Source organism: Rutidosis leptorrhynchoides, chromosome 2 (genome assembly GCF_046630445.1).
Source record: "Rutidosis leptorrhynchoides isolate AG116_Rl617_1_P2 chromosome 2, CSIRO_AGI_Rlap_v1, whole genome shotgun sequence".
Lineage (NCBI taxonomy): Eukaryota > Viridiplantae > Streptophyta > Magnoliopsida > Asterales > Asteraceae > Rutidosis > Rutidosis leptorrhynchoides.
Genome location: NC_092334.1, coordinates 606,650,787 through 606,670,450, shown reverse-complemented (window position 1 = coordinate 606,670,450; position 19,664 = coordinate 606,650,787).

The window sequence follows — 19,664 nt, the reverse complement described above, 5'->3', positions numbered from 1 at the left end:
ATAACATTGTTATTAACATTATTATTAAAAATTATTATTATCCTTGTTATTAATAGTATTATTATTATTATCATTATGATAATTATTATTAATATTAATTGTATTATTATTTTTATTGTTATTATCAATATATTATAAGTATTATTATTATTATTATTATTAATATTATTATTAATATTATTAATATAATTATTATTAATTATCAATATAATTATTATTTGTAATATTATATTTATTATAAACAAAGACAAATTACCTAATATACGCATATCTGATATCCCTTTTTATCTTATATCTGCCGTCTGTTTACTCGTGACCTTTGGTCGACACACAACAATATATCACAATCAATTATTCTTAAATCTCTGCAATTGTAATTCATATCAATCAGTAATTACAAACTGCTGTAAGCATGAGGAATTAAAAACAGAAGTTAAGAAACAGGAGTGGTTCGTCTCTGCTACTTAACTTTTTAACCAAAACACGATCGTGAATCAAATTCCAAAATCCATAAATGCTATTATGTTAGGAATGCCTTACTTAATCTTTCTGTCAAACCTCAACTTCCAATTCCTAACATCAAGCACGAATTTGGGAGTCAAAGTTCAATTTGAAAAAAAAGTCAAATATTATGTTCATCAAGAAATTCACGATTGTTGTTGTGTTTTAGATCAAATTGATGATGAGGAAAGTTTCTAGGAGGGATTTACTACTTACTTTGTGTTGGAACTTTGATCTAAAACGCTTTCAATTTCAAATTCACGATAGGAGTTCATAAAGTTTTTATCGGTCTGTAGCAGGTTCAATTTTTTTTATTTATCTGTTTTAAACAAATTAAAGGCCGGTAATGATCGATTATGTTTTATAATTAAGGTCTTGAATCGATTAAGTAATTAGGGGATAGGATTAAATGAACCCTGGTCGATCTGTGAATTTGTGAAGAAGAAGGAAAAAAGGAATAAGTGATAACGGGTTATAAATAAACTGAAGTGTATAATTCCAGGAAAATCAAATTGGTCGGATGGTTAAGGAGGGGTGTCGGGTTTCGAGTGGTCGTGGGTTCAAACCCCAGCAAGTGAAGCCTATTTTTTTTTTGGAATTCAAAGGAGGTAGTTTTTCTTTATTATTATTTTTATTATTATCATTTAACATTATTATTATTATTATTATTATCATTATTATTATTATTACAAGTATTACTATTATTGTTAATGTTAGTATTGTAAATATTATGATTACTAATATCATATCATATTTATATTTATAAGTAATACTAATAATATTATAAATATCATTTAAGTATTATTATTATTATTATTATTATTATTATTATTATTATTATTATTATTATTATTATTATTATTATTATTATAAGTATTACTAAAAACATAATTTTTACCATTTTAGTATTATTATCAAAACTATCAATTCTAACAAATAAATATTCGGTACATAAGACATACTTAATACATATACTATAATTATATTAATAAGCCATAAAACTATATATGAAAATATATTAACATTTCTTATATAAAAACTTATATACAACAAATTAGATATTTTTCAGATATAGACATATTAATATAACTATATAAATAATAATCATTCTAAAATATATATACAAATTAAATATATATCATATATAAGGTTACAAGATAAGAAATTGTTCGATTACGAGTATATATTTTAATACATATATACAAATGATATAGGTTCGTGAATCCGAGGCCAACCCTGCATTGTTCAATATAATCATATGTATTTTTACTACAAAATACATTAGGTGAGTTTCATTTACTCTCTTTTTCTCTTTATATTTTTGGGACTGAGAATACATGCGCAACTCTTATAAATGTTTTACAAAATAAGCACAAGTTCATGAAACTACATTCTACGATTGTTTTGTTATACCGGATATCTGTACTTATTATTATTATGCTTGGTAACCTAAGAATTAGTGAAAAACACTAATTGACGTGAATCCTAAAGGTAGATCTACGGGCACCAACCACCCCCATTTTTGAATAGTGAAAATGCTTTAGTACTTCGAAGGGTTCTTGTCATACATTTGAATAGTAGAATGTATGATGCCAGATATCTTAAGCGCTCTTTGTTAAGGCCAGTTACCAGATGACTCATAGTATGAATGATTTTTGCAGTTGTAATGATCCTGCGCATTTAATTAAATGAAATCTTGTGGCTTATTAAATATTATGATTATTATATAGAAATTAAACCTATAAACTCACTAACCTTTTGGTTGACACTTGAAAGCATGCTTATTCTCAGGTATGAAAGAAATCTTCCGCTGTGCATTTGCTCATTTTAAAGATATTACTTGGAGTCAATCATGGCATATTTCAAAAGAAGTTGCATTCGAGTCATTGAGTTCATCAAGATTATTATTAAGTCAATTATAGTTTGGATAGTGGATATTATGAAAGGGTATGCATGTCTGTCAATTTTCTATGTAAAGAAAGTTTATCTTTTAAAAACGAATGCAATGTTTGTAAAATGTATCATATAGAGGTCAAATACCTCGCGATGAAATCAACTATTGTGAATCGTTTATAATGTATATGAACGGGTCATTTCAGTTGGTATCAGAGCAGTGGTCTTAGCGAACCAGGTCTTGCATTAGTGTGTCTGACTGATAGATGTTTAGATGCATTAGTGGGTCTGGACTTTGACCGTGTCTGCATGTCAAAAGTTTTGCTTATCATGTAGTGTCAAAAATTATTTATTTATCATCCTTAAAGTCTAGACACGTCTTACTGCCTCTATTGCATAGACAGTGTATAGATAAATTCATATCTTAGCGTATCTGTTATTGTTACCTTTGCCTGACAGCTTCCGTAGATTCCTCCGTAACTTATGGGATTTTAGTATTATATATGCATATGTAAATTATGTATTGCAGGGTACTAATCTACATCCTATAATCTATTTCTTATCGAAAATCCTTCATCTGATCGTACGAGATGAATCCCTCAACCAGTTCGAGTCCCTCAGATTTCGATAGTTATTCCGACAGCTATTCCGATATGGATTTCCACTCGAGCTCCGAAAGCAGTGTAATCGGAATGAATCAACCAATTAGCCATCATCTATTCTGGATGAATTAGAGATGGGTTCGTAGTCGACTTAATCAATGGAGATGTGAAGAAGGCGATCCTTTCCACCAACCAAATTGCCCTCTTGACGAAGAACCCGAAGCACTTACTGGTGAACTAGTCCGAAACACCATTTTCACCTCACTTTCCAAATATCTCGCCACGATTATATTCTATCTAAGATTCTAAACCTTATTCATCCGCTCGTTCCGAACCGACAACCATCCCGGTGTAAAAGAAGAAGTCAACGAACTTCGCGCTCGAGTAATCAATTTGGAGAATATGGTGCAAAATTTACCAGCTTCAACAACATCATGTGCACCAACAGTACCATCAATAACAGCACCCGTACCATCAACAATCCTTGCCTCAACATCTTATTCTGTACCTCGAGTATAATCATCGTTCTACGTATCGTTCTACATCAATTATCTTCATTCTTCATGGCGATTATGTAATCTCTAATGTTTTAGAGATTATATATTATTATTCCAACGGTAAATCAAATGAGTTTAATATCACATTAACTCATTAAATCCATGATTACCTCTGAAGAAAATATATATGTATATATGTTTTCATAAAGATTGTAATTAAAAATTCTTTCGTACAAACTGTTAATGGTGAAAATATTTTAACGGGTAGGTAATACCTGAAGGAATATTTAGCTTTCATATTAACATGTTACACTGTACATTCTTTCAATTTGATTTAACAGTCATTTACTATCCTACTTACATCCACAGATATGGGAATCTGTTCACCACAAAATAACCATTTTCATTCAATTTCATAATTGGATTTTGACTTATCAGAATCCAACAAGTGGCATAATGAAGAAAACATTGGACAAATAAAATTTGTTAGAAACAAACAATTTAATTATGAGAAGAATTTTGTTAAGAATCCATGCTAACTGTTCCTAGCTAACTGGTTACATTTTATTTATCGCAATTTAATTATCGCAATTTACATTCTCGCAATTTTAATTATCGTCATTTAATTTCTGATATTTATTTTACGCACTTTAAATATCGGGACACGTATACAAAGTTTTGACATATCATATCGGCGCATGTATATATATTATTTGGAATAACCATAGACACTCTATATGCTGTAATGCTTGAGTTCGCTATACAGGGTTGCGGTTGATTCTACAATAATATATATACTTTGAGTTGTGATCGCGTCTGAGACATGTACACGAATTCTGTAATTGTATATATGTATAATAATATTCTTGGTACATCCTAATACAATAAGTATACAATACGTTTTGATAAATCCTAAGACAATACGTACACAATACGTCTTAGTTAACTCTAAGACAATACGTATACAATACGTCTCTGGGTTGATGCAAAGACAATACGTATACAATACGTCGTGGGGTAATTATAAGATTATATATATATAAACCGATTATTGGACTATCAACATTGGACAATTAAAAATGAATTAAAATATTGATTATAATATATGAAACTAAACAATTCTTCAAGTTTGCCACTTGATTTCATCTTAAACCTCATTTGTATCTTGACAATTATAATCTGCGTTCAAACCTTTCATGATTCTTAAAAACACCTCAATCAAGAGAATGAACCAACCGCACTTCATCTACAGAAGGAAAGATTTATGCATATAGTTATGCACCTGAAAACTCTCAGAAACTGAGTAAACATTTAACACATAGCTGTGTTAATTCCTTTAGTGTTATTATTACCCAAAAATAACTTTGCAATCCCTTTCCAAATTAGCCAATTTTGTCACAGCTCCAACAAATCAACTTCGACTTTCATTCGGGTTAGCCTTATTATAACTGTGATATATTAGTTGCTTTTCGTTATCGTTATCGGGGAAACCATTTATATCTCACCACATTAGCAGTAAATTTACCAACATCTCCATTGATCTTTGACTTTCCGAAAAATCACTATATTCAGTGAAACCCTATCATTTACTCATTTACATCTTATAACGAGAATTACTATACCAACTACCGGGAATCAGCAATCAGTATTTTGAAATCTCGCAGCATGTCTACATCAACAGTTATAAGTATACATATAATCCTTATCTCTTAGAATTATGATCTTCTACTCTGAAATTTTGAAAAGCACCCAGGCTTCAAATCAATACTCCAAATTCTGAAAAAGCTGAATACAGTAGCAAAAACTGTACAAGCTGAATACAGCAGCAAAAAACTGTACAAGCTGAATACAGCAGCAAAAACTGTACACGACCTTAACCGTCGAAGGTATAAAGATAAAGAATAGTATGTTGGCAAAGCTCAGAAAAGTGGAACTGGAAACCGGATTGAGCAAACCAGGAAGGAGACTCTGAACAAATTACAAGGACTAAACTTGTACATAAAGAATCCAGATGATTCTATTTCTGATGAAATCTTTAGCGAAAACCTTACTCCTTAACCACTCTAAATCATCGTGAATGAATTTCTTCATCATAATTTGATTCTGAAATCCTAAGATATCATCGTACCTTTCTTTATTAATATCCTCAATATTTCTGAAGATATCTTCATAAATATTCTCGTTCGATATTAATTATCTCTCTGCGCTATCCGTATTATATCATAAAAGGAAACTATTTTAGTTTCTATATGCTACGAACTTTCGAATTTAAAATATGAATGTTTTTGAAGTAGTGTTGGGAACTGATGCATGAGTTAGTATAATATAATGACACTTGATCAATGTGATTATATTACAGTAAGTCATGCTGAGTTTCTAAATGGAACGTGATGATTCACAGATCATAACGTCATCATGTGCCATGTTACATGACTCTTACGTTCTGTCTAATCTATAAACATATCAAGAACACATTTTTTCTTGATAGTCCTATCTTTCCTTGAATTCTAGTAATTTGACAAGTCAAATTGTGCTATTACCGTTTCTTTCTTAGAACATTAACAATGTTCATTCTGAAACTTATATCTACGAATTCTGGACCATTAAAAGAGATGCCCAATCGCAAGAAGAAGAAACGAAGGGACAACACTCCGAAATAGAAATTGGAGTATAAATCACAGCAAATAGGAGGGAGTATTAACTGTGGATGACAATGATTATAGGAAACAGAAGTAGGGACATTGGAATATAAGAGAAAAATATAAAGCCCAATAACCACACGGAGGTTACAAACTGTGAATATTAGTAGCAATATAAAGACATGGTATAATTAAGAATAGTATCACCTAAGGTAATAGTAGAAGTAAATAGATTTTCCTGGTGGAAGATTGAAAAGAAGACATAAATGATAATTAGGAAAATATCAAGGATTAGAACGGGATTAAGCATTTTCACAATCTTTTGGATGTATGGACTAAGAAAGAAATATAGGAATGGTGAGAATAATGGAACGGAAGAGCTTAATTTATAATGGAAATATCAGACAGAGTAATCGAGGCAGATCATCGCATTTAATTATAGAGATCTTAATTTCCATAAATCCCGAAGAATCAGATTTAATAGATTTCCAAGATTTTCTTTAAATCCCTTGAATTCCGGAATTCAACCAAGACGACGGCAAAATTTAAGACGAACCTTATTTTCTGAAATCCACCGTGACTACGTCAAAATTTAAACTTTTATCTCAATCTTTTTGATAGCCTCACTCGTACGCTTTGCGTAATCGAATTGTTTTATCAATATTACTCAATGATGATAAAACTCTACTTATCAACTCATATTCGTCATGAAAACATTTTTATTGTTAGCCATGACCACCTCACTCAAATTTCGGGACGAAATTTCTTTAACGGGTAGGTACTGTGACGACCCGGGAATTTCCGACTAAATTTAAACTTAATCCTTATATGTTTCCGACACGATAAGCAAAGTCAGTATTATTGAAATCTAAAACTTTGAACTGTGTTTATATATACATTTAACCTTTGACCGTTCCCGACGATTCACGAACATCGATGTATAAATAAATATGTAATATATATATATATATATATATATATATATATATATATATATATAATTAATAAATATTAAAGATGCAATAAATTATATAATTGGTAGATAATGTATAATAAATGGTAATATATTAAGCTTAATTACGAGTTGAATATAATTATTATATTAATTAATTAATACTATTATAATATTATCAATAATATTATTAAATAGATTGTTATTATTATTAGTATAAATATTGTAATGTATAAATATTAAATATGAATTGTATGTTAACTAATAAATTGTAAAATTAAACGTAATTACAAATTAAAACATAAACGTTGTATTAATAATATTATTATTACTTTCATTATAACTATTAATATTAACAGTAATATTTGTATGACTAATACTATTATTTTGATATAAAATATATATATATATATATATATGAAATTTAATAAATGTAACTTGTTATATCTTTTATATTACTTGTATCATTAGATATTATCGTTTAGAATTATTATAATTATTAATATAGATTATCATTATATAAAGGTAATATAATTATATTATCATTAATAACATTGTTATTAACATTATTATTAAAAATTATTATTATCCTTGTTATTAATAGTATTATTATTATTATTATCATTATGATAATTATTATTAATATTAACTGTATTATTGTTTTTATTGTTAATATCAATATATTATAAGTATTATTATTATTATTATTAATATTATTAACATTATTATTATTATTAATTATCAATATAATTATTATTTGTAATATTATATTTATTATAAACAAAGACAGATTACCTAATATATACGCATATCTGATATCCCTTTTTATCTTATATCTGCCGTCTGTTTACTCGTGACCTTTGGTCGACACACAGCAAAATATATCACAATCAATTATTCTTAAATCTCTGCAATTGTAATTCATATCAATCAGTAATTACAAACTGCTGTAAGCATGAGGAATTAAAAAAAGAAGTTAAGAAACTGGAGTGGTTCGTCTCTGCTACTCAACTTTTTAACCAAAACACGACCGTGAATCAAATTCCAAAATCCATAAATGCTATTATGTTAGGAATGCCTTACTTAATCTTTCTGTCAAACCTCAACTTCCAATTCCTAACATCAAGCACGAATTTGGGAGTCAAAGTTCAATTTGAAAAAAAAGTCAAATATTATGTTCATCAAGAAATTCACGATTGTTGTTGTGTTTTAGATCAAATTGATGATGAGGAAAGTTTCTAGGAGGGATTTACTACTTACTTTGTGTTGGAACTTTGATCTAAAACGCTTTCAATTTCAAATTCACGATAGGAGTTCATAAAGTTTTTATCGGTCTGTAGCAGGTTCAAATTTTTTTTTATTTATCTATTTTAAACAAATTAAAGGCCGGTAATGATCAATTATGTTTTATAATTAAGGTCTTGAATCGATTAAGTAATTAGGGGATAGGATTAAATGAACCCTGGTCGATCTGTAAATTTGTGAAGAAGAAGGAAAAAAGGAATAAGTGATAACGGGTTATAAATAAACTGAAGTGTATAATTCCAGGAAAATCAAATTGGTTAGATGGTTAAGGAGGGGTGTCGGGTTTCGAGTGGTCGTGGGTTCAAACCCCAGCAAGTACAACCTATTTTTTTTTGGGAATTCAAAGGAGGTAGTTTTTCTTTATTATTATTTTTATTATTATCATTTAACATTATTATTATTATTATTATTATTATTATTATTATTATTATTATTATTATTATTATTATTATTATTATTATTATCATTATTATTATTACAAGTATTACTATTATTGTTAATGTTAGTATTGTAAATATTATGATTACTAATATCATATCATATTTATATTTATAAGTAATACTAATAATATTATAAATATCATTTAAGTATTATTATTATTATTATTATTATTATTATTATTATTATTATTATTATTACTATTACTATTACTATTATTATTATAAGTATTACTAAAAACATAATTTTTACCATTTTAGTATTATTATCAAAACTATCAATTCTAACAAATAAATATTTGGTACATAAGACATACTTAATACATATACTACAATTATATTAATAAGCCATAAAACTATATATAAAAATATATTAACATTTCTTATATAAAAACTTATATACAACAAATTAGATATTTTTCAGATATAGACATATTAATATAACTATATAAATAATAATCATTCTAAAATATATATACACATTAAATATATATCATATATAAGGTTACAAGATAAGAAATTGTTCGATTACGAGTATATATTTTAATACATATATACAAATGATATAGGTTCGTGAATCCGAGGCCAACCCTGCATTGTTCAATATAATCATATGTATTTTTACTACAAAATACATTAGGTGAGTTTTATTTGCTCCCTTTTTCTCTTTATATTTTGGGACTGAGAATACATGCGCAACTCTTATAAATGTTTTACAAAATAAGCACAAGTTCATGAAACTACATTATACGATTGTTTTGTTATACCGAATATCTGTACTTATTATTATTATGCTTGGTAACCTAAGAATTAGTAAAAAACACTAATTGACGCGAATCTTAAAGGTAGATCTACGGGTACCAACCACCCCATTTTTGAATAGTGGAAATGCTTTAGTACTTCGAAGAGTTCTTGTCATACATTTGAATAGTGGAATGTATGATGCCAGATATCTTAAGCGCTCTATGTTAAGGTCGGTTACCAGGCGACTCATCGTATGAATGATTTTTGCAGTTGTAATGATCCTGCGCATTTAATTAAATGAAATCTTGTAGCTTATTAAATATTATGATTATTATATAAAAATTAAACCTATGAACTCACCAACCTTTTGGTTGAAACTTGAAAGCATGTTTATTCTCAGGTATGAAAGAAATCTTTCGCTGTGCATTTGCTTATTTTAAAGATATTACTTGGAGTCAATCATGGCATATTTCAAAAGATGTTGCATTTGAGTCATTGAGTTCATCAAGATTATTATTAAGTCAATTATAGTTTGGATAGTGGATATTATGAAAGGGTATGCATGTCTGTCAATTTCTATGTAAAGAAAGTTTATCTTTTAAAAACGAATGCAATGTTTGTAAAATGTATCATATAGAGGTCAAATACCTCGCGATGAAATTAACTATTGTGAATCGTTTATAATATATATGAACGGGTCATTTCAAAAGACCACCAAGCCATCCAGCCACTTATGTCTTTGTGTTATTATATTACAGTCAATGATATTTATATAGTTAAAAACGTCACTATCAAAATTGCAAAGGGTAGCGCTGTAGATACTGATAAGTGTAGGGGTGAAATTGAAGAAATTGCATTTAAGTTTTAAATGAATAGTAACATTTTTTTGTCCTTTTGTGTTTTCCAAATGAATATATGTATAATTTGTGTTATTATATTACAGTCAATGATATTTATAGAGTTAAAACGTCGCTATCAAAATTGCAAAGGGTAGCGCTGTAGATACTGATAAGTGTAGGGGGTGAAATTGAAGAAATTGCATTTAAGTTTCAAATGAATAGTGACATTTTTTTGTCCTTTTGTGTTTTCCAAATGAATATATGTATAATATCTCTTTATCTCTTTATATTATAATAACAAAGTTAAAAATAGATCATCTAAAATTCAAACTAATAATCCTAGCCTTCCATTGTCATTAACATTTATAATCTAGACCATCTAAATTTACTAATCAAAATTATGACCTCATAATCACTTTGATTAATTGTCTGATGACTAAATTACCCTTCAAATTCACATTTGGGGGAATAATACTCAAAGTCGTCTATCTGTAACAAAAAAAAAACCCTAATACTCAAAGTCGGAATAATACTCAAAAGTCGTCTATCTGTAACAAAAAAAAACCCTAATTTCTCCCACATATTGTCTCATAATTTCATCCACTAATTTGAATTATTTGAGAGTATGATTAATCGATATCTGTTGTATTTGATCAAATATAACATGATGAATAATATTGAGATAGATTTGATGAATATCAATTCATGAATAATCAGGTAATCAATTCATGATCGCATCTTCGCGCATATTAATTTAGGGTTTTTATTAGTCATGATGATTGCAGGTAACTTCAACAAATCTTCGGCGATCGTCGATGATGTAGCGGTGATCAATATACGCAAGGATATATAGGTTTATTCTATCGGTTTATGTAATCATGTATGCGATTATTGGATGAATGAAGATTACCAATTACTGAAATTGGTAATTGTTATGTTCTTTGATTACAGGGTATGCAGCAGTGGCTTTAGTTTTGATGGTTGATTTTCAGTAAGCAAGGTATGATGTAAATATTCATGCCTTTTGCATATTATGTTTAATGCTTAATTAGTTATAAATATTTAATATATAATACTGTTACTCTTGACCTATATATTGTTTTTACATGCTTTAAGTAGTTCTTTGTAGGCTGAATTAATAGTAACATGTGGTAATCTTGACCCAATTAGTATTATTAACTCTCTTTTAAGCTAATTCTTGAAACTTTAGAAACTTGATGTCTAAAAAATTTGCACATCCAAGTGCGTAGGAATATGAGGCAGAAAAGACAACTACAACTGCAAATGAATCATGAGAAAGATGGTATAAAAGGAGTAGAGTTAGAAAATATGCATCAGAGATAGTTGAATGAGGTAGTTGAATCTGTAATCAAGATATGGACATAGGATATAGATAGATGCTTATATGCATCATATGTATATACGGTATTATAGTATATGTGAAAATAATTGTGCCTGTATTCATGTTGGAACTTTTTAAGTCATTGCTTTTATTAAAACAATTCTTAATGATTTCGAATAGTTCAAGAGTTGGTTATGTTTTACTATCGACAAAATTGTACTTCAGCTTTGCATACGTAGATTTACCAACTGTAGCATGTTGTGTTTGAAAATCGATCGATTAAACTTCTTAAATCACTAAGCGACATTCGATGATTCCTTGAAGATTATTCGTTTTTATCTTTAACCTATAAATTCAGGTAAATCACATCTTATTTCTCCTTCCCCTCGATCATTAAATTGATATCGATTCATGAAATCAAATAGGTTTTAATTAGTGTACTAAAATTATGTGATCGGATGGCACCAGCGGGTAATGGGCACGGATCCCTAAAACCCGCGAACCGCCCGTCAAGACTTTTCCTCTACCCACGGGGCCCGTACACTCACCAGCGGGTTGAATTCTTCGCCCATACCCGCACCCGTGGATACCCATGACCCGCAGGCAAACCCACGGGTTTCAAAACTAAATCTTGCATTAGCCTTCGGTATTTATGTTAGACCTATAGAAACTAACTCAAGTCAAGTAAAAATGGATCCTTTATAGCCAAAAACCACAATATAATATCTAGCCAAAAATCACATATCAGTGCTCATACTTGCATGACCATATAATAGCATTACTTTACTTTCATCATCAATTAATAAACTTAAATTATGAGAATAAAGAAGCAGATGCATCATTTAAATAAATAGATTTCATTAAATCCCAAGTTCCTGGAAATATAGAAAGAGATAGAAGTTCAAATAAAGCAATTTCAAGAGTTAGAGTAAGATTCCACTGTTTAGTGATTATTGCAAATGAAGAAGAAAAGATGCTGCTAAGAAATATTGTTTCGACAGTATATGTAGTGACCCGAACTTTTCTATGATTATATATATTAAATTAAAATGTTATTTATATGATTAAGTGTTTCCAACATGTTAAGCAATCAAACTTGTTAAGACTTGATTAATTGAAATAGGTTTCATATAGAGAATTGACCACCCAAGTTGACCGGTGATTCACGAACATTATAACTTGTAAAAACTATATGATGTCATATATATGGATATATATATAGTTAACATGGTATTATGATAAGTAAACATATCATTAAGTATATTAACAATGAACTATATATGTAAAAACAAGACTACTAACTTAAGGATTTCGAAACGAGGCATATATGTAATGATTATCGTTGTAACGACATTTAATTGTATATATATCATATTAAGATATATTAATACATCATAATATCATGATAATGTAATAATTTAACATCTCATTAGATATAATAAATAATGGGTTAACAACATTTAACAAGATCGTTAACTTAAAGGTTTCAAAACAACACTTACATGTAACGACTAACGATGACTTAACGACTCAGTTAAAATGTATATACATGTAGTGTTTTAATATGCATTCATACACTTATGAAAGACTTTAAGACACTTATCAAAGTACTTCTACTTAACAAAAATGCTTACAAGTACATCCTCATTCATTTTCATCAACAATTCTACTCATATGCACTCGTATTTGTACTCGTACAATACACAGCTTCTAAATGTATTTACTATTGGTATATTGTAACGACCCGGATTTTTCCGATCGTTTTACACTTATAAGATTAATATTTACATAAATTAAAACTTACCAACATGATAAGCAATCTAAATTGTTGAGATTTATGATTTTGAAAAGAGTTTTACATAACGTTTAACCGTCTAGTTTGACCGATGATATCACGAACTATACAATATATGTTAATTATACGTTTGTGTATATATATGTATATATACATATTTAACATGATTTAAGGATGTTTAATTATCTCATTTTGTATTAATAACAATAAGTTATAAGTATATTTTGAAACTACTAACTTAAGCTTTCAAAACGATAACTATACGTAACGTTATTTGACATAAATACTTACGACCTATAATGTTTATACATATATCGTATATATAATGTATTTAATCACTTTTAAAGACTTAAATACATAAAACAATATAAGTATATTCACAAAAGATAGCTATATTTGAATCCTCATTCCATTTTTCACAAGATTTCTATACGTATATCTAGAGTATATGTACTCGTATCATACCTAGCTTCTATACGTATTTACTATTGGTATATACACATCAAATCACCACCAACCAGCCCTTATTCATGCCTTATGTATAAGGTAACTACTTTTGTTATTTAGTATGACAATTTCACATGATTAAAAGATCTTTTCTCAAAATTACAAATTTATACACCTTTTACACCACCATAAATACATGCATCCATTTTCAATTTTTGGAACATCATTTCTCTAGCTAAACACACACACTTACTAGCCTCATGTCTCTCTAAGAACTCCAGCAAAAATCCTCTCAAGAATCACCTTAAACACCACCATAAAAAGATCAACAAAAACACTACAAAAATACAACTTTCAATTCAAGTTTATGTCTTAAGTTGTTTCCAATCTTTCATCCAATTTCATCACTCTTTTGGTTCTAGGTTTTTACTCCTCTTTTACAGCAATCTTGTCCAAGTAACTTGAGGTAGTAACTTTGTTCATAACCTTATTCGATTCATATATATATAGCTATCTTATTGTATGGTATACAATTTTAAAAACAAAAACATAGTTTGAATGATTTCAAACTTGTTTTCAAACTAAATAGATCCTTCTAACTTAACTTTTAAAATACTTCAAGACCTGTAATATAACTTAAATATATGCTAATTTAACAAGGTATAACTTGGTTTTTCAAAGAATACCTTAAAAACTGTTTTTATGACGTCGGAGTGCAACCGGGGGCTGTTTTGGGTTGGATAATTAAAAACCATCTTGAACTTTGAATTGGAGGTTTATATTCTGGAAAAATGATATTTCTTATGAATATGTTAACACATAAAAATTTCATGATTTAATTCATAGTATAAGTATTTTTAGAAAAATGGTCATTAAATGATGTTTTTGTAACAAAAATGATTAACTTCATAAGTTTCACCAAAATTTGACCTATGACCTATGATTTCGAATATAAACTAAGGTATTTACAGTTCATATTCTTAAAGAGGGACTCGATCCAAGGAAGTGGAAAGTTGAATCAACGAAAACGGAGTTGTAACGAAGAAATTATGACCAAAACAAAATCGGATATCCAAGACTAGTTTAGCCACGAAAATAATTGGAGAAAATTAAATAAATCACATCTTCCTAAAGTAACATGATATTTTATACATATGTACACATAATTTAATTTTATATTGTTCAGGATCACCCGTAAACAATACGAGAAGATTAATCATAAGATCCCATGATTGTACGCAACACGTCATTTGACAACACCGGTACTTTATGTACGCAACACATCATTTGACAACACCGGTACCATGGGTCAAGATTAATCTCGACCAATACATATACGATGGGGGTTTTATTTATTTCATTGGGGGTTTATTAAACAACTAAATATGAACCATTAAAATTGAATTACTAACATCGGACTGCTAACTACGGACTAAGGAATTATTAAAAGTATTATAAGTATATATATGTGACGATTGTTTAAAAAGAAAAGGTATTGATATATTATATATGGATAGGTTCGTGATATCAATCGGAGACCAAGTCGAAATTACATATCTTCAAGACAAAAGTGAGTATATAGTCCCACTTTTAAACTCTAAATATTTCGGGATGAGAATACATGTATTTTATGTTTTACGTTATGGACACAAGTAACTGAAAAATATATTCTACGTTGAGTTGTACCACTGGCATACTTCCCTGTAGCTTGGTAACTAATATTTACAGCGGTATTGTAAACGCGAATCCTGTTGATAGATCTATCGGGCCTGACAACCCCAACCGGACTGGACGACCAGTATTCAACGGTTGCACAGTACTTCGTTTCGTGACTACACCTTGGTACGGTGTAGTAAGATTTCATAATAAAGGGAATATGCGACGTGATTAAATGTTAAGTATGGTTACCAAGTGCTCAACCACTTAGAATATTTTTATTAAAATGTTTATATATGAAATCTTGTGTTCCATTATTATAACGCTGCTAGCATCAAACCTATATATCTCACCAACTTTATGTTGACGTTTTAAAGCATGTTATTCTCAGGTATGAGTTAAGTCTTCCGCTGTGCATTAGCTCATGTTAAGGATACTACTTGGGACCTTTTTAAGCCATGATACAAAGACGTTGCATTCGAGTCATTGGAGTTCAATAGAGAATATAAATAAGTAAATGACAGATTAGGTCATTTGGATATTATGAAATGTTAGACGAAAATGTCAAATATTGATGTAATGATAGTTTGCCTTTTAAGAATAAATGCAACGTTTGTAAAATGTATCATATAGAGGTCAAGTACCTCGCAATGTTATCATATGTTATTGTATTCGTCCCTATGGATTGGGTCGGGTCGTCTCATGTGGTATCAGAGCGTTGGTCTTAGCGAACCAGGCCTTGCATTAGTGTGTCTAACTGGTAGTTGTTAGGATGCATTAGTGAGTCTGGACTTTGACCGTGTCTACATGTCAAAAGTTTTGCTTATCATATCTAGTCGAAAATCATCTGCTTATCATCCTTAAGAATTGCCTGCTTAGTATTCTTAAGTCTAGACACGTCTTACTGCATTTGGTGCATCGATAGTGTATAGACAAAATTCGTATCCTAGCGTATCTGTTGCTATAGACATTGCCTGACGAATTTCAAAGATTCTCCGTAATTCACGGGATTTTGAGTATTATAAATACATATGTAAATTATGTATTGAAGAATACCAAACCAACTCCTATAATCTATTCCAAACCAAAAATTCGTTTCCCCGACTGTACAAGATGAACTCCGGGTCCAGTTCGAATTCCTCCGACTCCGACAGCTACGCTGATATGGATTTCCATTCGGGCTCCGAAGGCAGCGTCACTGGAATGGATCAACCAATTTCTCATCATCTATTCTGGATGAATTGGGGATGGGTTCGTAGTATACTAAATTATTGGAGACAAGAAGAAGGTGATCCCTTTCACCCACCGAATTGCCCCATTGGCGACGAACCTGAAGCACTTACCGGCGAACCTGTTCGAGAAACCATTTTCTCTCTCATTTCTCGAGTATCTCGTCACGATTATATCCTATCCCATATTTCGGATCTTGTTCATTCGCTCACTCCAACCGCCAATCATCCTGGTGTACTAGCAGAAATTAACGAACTTCGCGCTCGTGTGACGGCTTTGGAGAACACGGTGCGAAGGTTACAAACACCAGCAGCAGCACCAGCAGCATAACCAGTACCGTTAACAACATCAACCTCGCAATCTTCAGTACCAGTAGCATCATCGACGTCAACGACATCATCAGCATCAACACCAACCGTATCATTACCACCACCAACAATCACATCCGCACCACGTACCTCAACATCATCATCTGAACTTCGAATATGATCTTTGTTCTACATATCATTCTACACCGATTACCTCTTCTTTACGTATCGTTCTTCGTTCGACATGACGATTATGTAATCTCTAATGTTTTGGAGATTATGTAATCTAGTAATAACGATAAATCAAATGAGTTGAATATTTTATTGACTCATTAATTTCATAGTTACCTCCGAAGAAAATATATATGCAAATATATTTTCATAAAGATTGTAATTAAAAATTTCATTCGTACAAACTGTTAATGATGAAAATATTTTAACGGGTGGGTAGTACCCAAGGAATATTTAGAATTCACATTAACAAGTTACACTGTACATTCTTCGAATCTGATTCAACGATCATTTATTATCCTACTTACAATTACCGATATACGTATCCGTTCACCCCAGATTAACCATTTCCATTTAAATTTCATATTTGGATTTTTACCTATCCGAATCCAACAAGTGGCATAATGAAGAAACATTGGCAAAATAAAAATTGTTAGAAACAGATGAATTAATTAATTGAAATTGTGATAAGATTACACGCTAACTGTTCCGGCTAACTGTTCCCAGCTAACTGATTAATATTTAATTTATCGCAATTTACATTCTTGCAATTTTAATTTCTGTACTTTACATACCGTCGGGACACATGTACAACAACACGTCGGATTAATTCTGAGACAACACGTTGTATAATGGGTCATGATATATATTTATTTATTTTACGCATTTTAAATAACGGGACACGTATACAAGGTTTCGACTTATCATATTGATCCATCTATATATATATTTCGGAACAACCATAGACACTCTATATGTGAAGGTGGGAGTTGGCTATACAGGGTCGGAGTTGATTCCAAAATATATATATACTTTGAGTTGTGATCGACACCGAGACCAGTACACGGGTCACGATACGTATTAAGTAATTCGAATATTATATATTTAGTTCATATGTGAATTTATTGAACCATTGGACAATCAGACTATTGGACTGCTAACTTTGGACAATTAAAAATGAGTTAAAATGATGATTATTACATATGAAACTAAACAATCCTTCAAGTTTGCCACTTGATTCTATTTTAAACCTCATTTGTATCTTGACGATTACAATTCGCATTCACAACTTTTCATGATTCTTGAAAACATCTCGATCGAGAAGTTCAACCAGCCGCACCTCGTCTACGGAATAAAGATTTATGCATACAGTTATGCACCTAAAAATTTTTGAACTCGAAGTTATAGTTAAAACGTATCCGCATCGAATTCCTTATCATCCATTAGCAAAAACAATCACGCGATTCCTTTTCAATTAACTAATTTTGTCACAGCTCCACTTCGATATCTCAGTAAGACTACTCTTATTACAATCTCGATATATATATATACGTTGTTCTTTCGCCATCGTTACCGGAGAACCTTTTATATTCCATCATATTACCATCAGCGTTTAATCATCTAAAAATACAATTCTCCTTAAACCATCTTGGTTTGATAACCAATGACCCAGATCCGATAACTTTGAAAATACTGACGAAGCAGCATGTTGTAGAAGGTCTTAATGACCAAATGTTGATGATAAAAGAAGGAAGTGTTAGGAACGCTCGATAGAAAATTGGTACTGAAAACCGGATTGAACAAACCATGAAGGAGACTCTGAACAAGTTACAAGGACTAAACTTGTACATAAAGAATTATGACGATTCTGTAGCAAACACCTTGCTTCTGAATCTAAACCCTTACGGGTCAATCTTCATCATCATCCTTCGACATTAGAAATTCCAAGATATTATCATATCTTTCATTATAAATATCCTCAATATTTCTGAACATATTTTCACCACTATCCTTATCTGAAATCATTTATCTCTCTGTAATATCTGCGTTACAATATAAAAGAAACTGTGTTAGTTTCTAAATCCTTCAAGTTTAAAATAGAAATTGGGGTATAGATTACAGCAAATAGGAGAGAGTATTAACTATGGATGACAATGATTATGGAAAACAGAAGCAGGAGCATCGAAATATAAGGAAAGATATCAAACCCAATAACCACCCAGAAACTACAAACCGTGTGTATCAATATATATGGCGACGTAAAGACACGGGAGAATTAGAAACATTATAATTCCAAGAAAATCATAAAAGTGAATAGATTCTTCTAGCGGTAGATGAAAGAGAAGAATGAAAGATATGAAAGTTAGAAGTATAACAAAAATCAGAACGGGATGAAGCATTTTAAAGGATACCTTAAGGTATGAATTAGAGGAGGAAGAGTAAGAGATGTGAGGTATGGAAGTAAG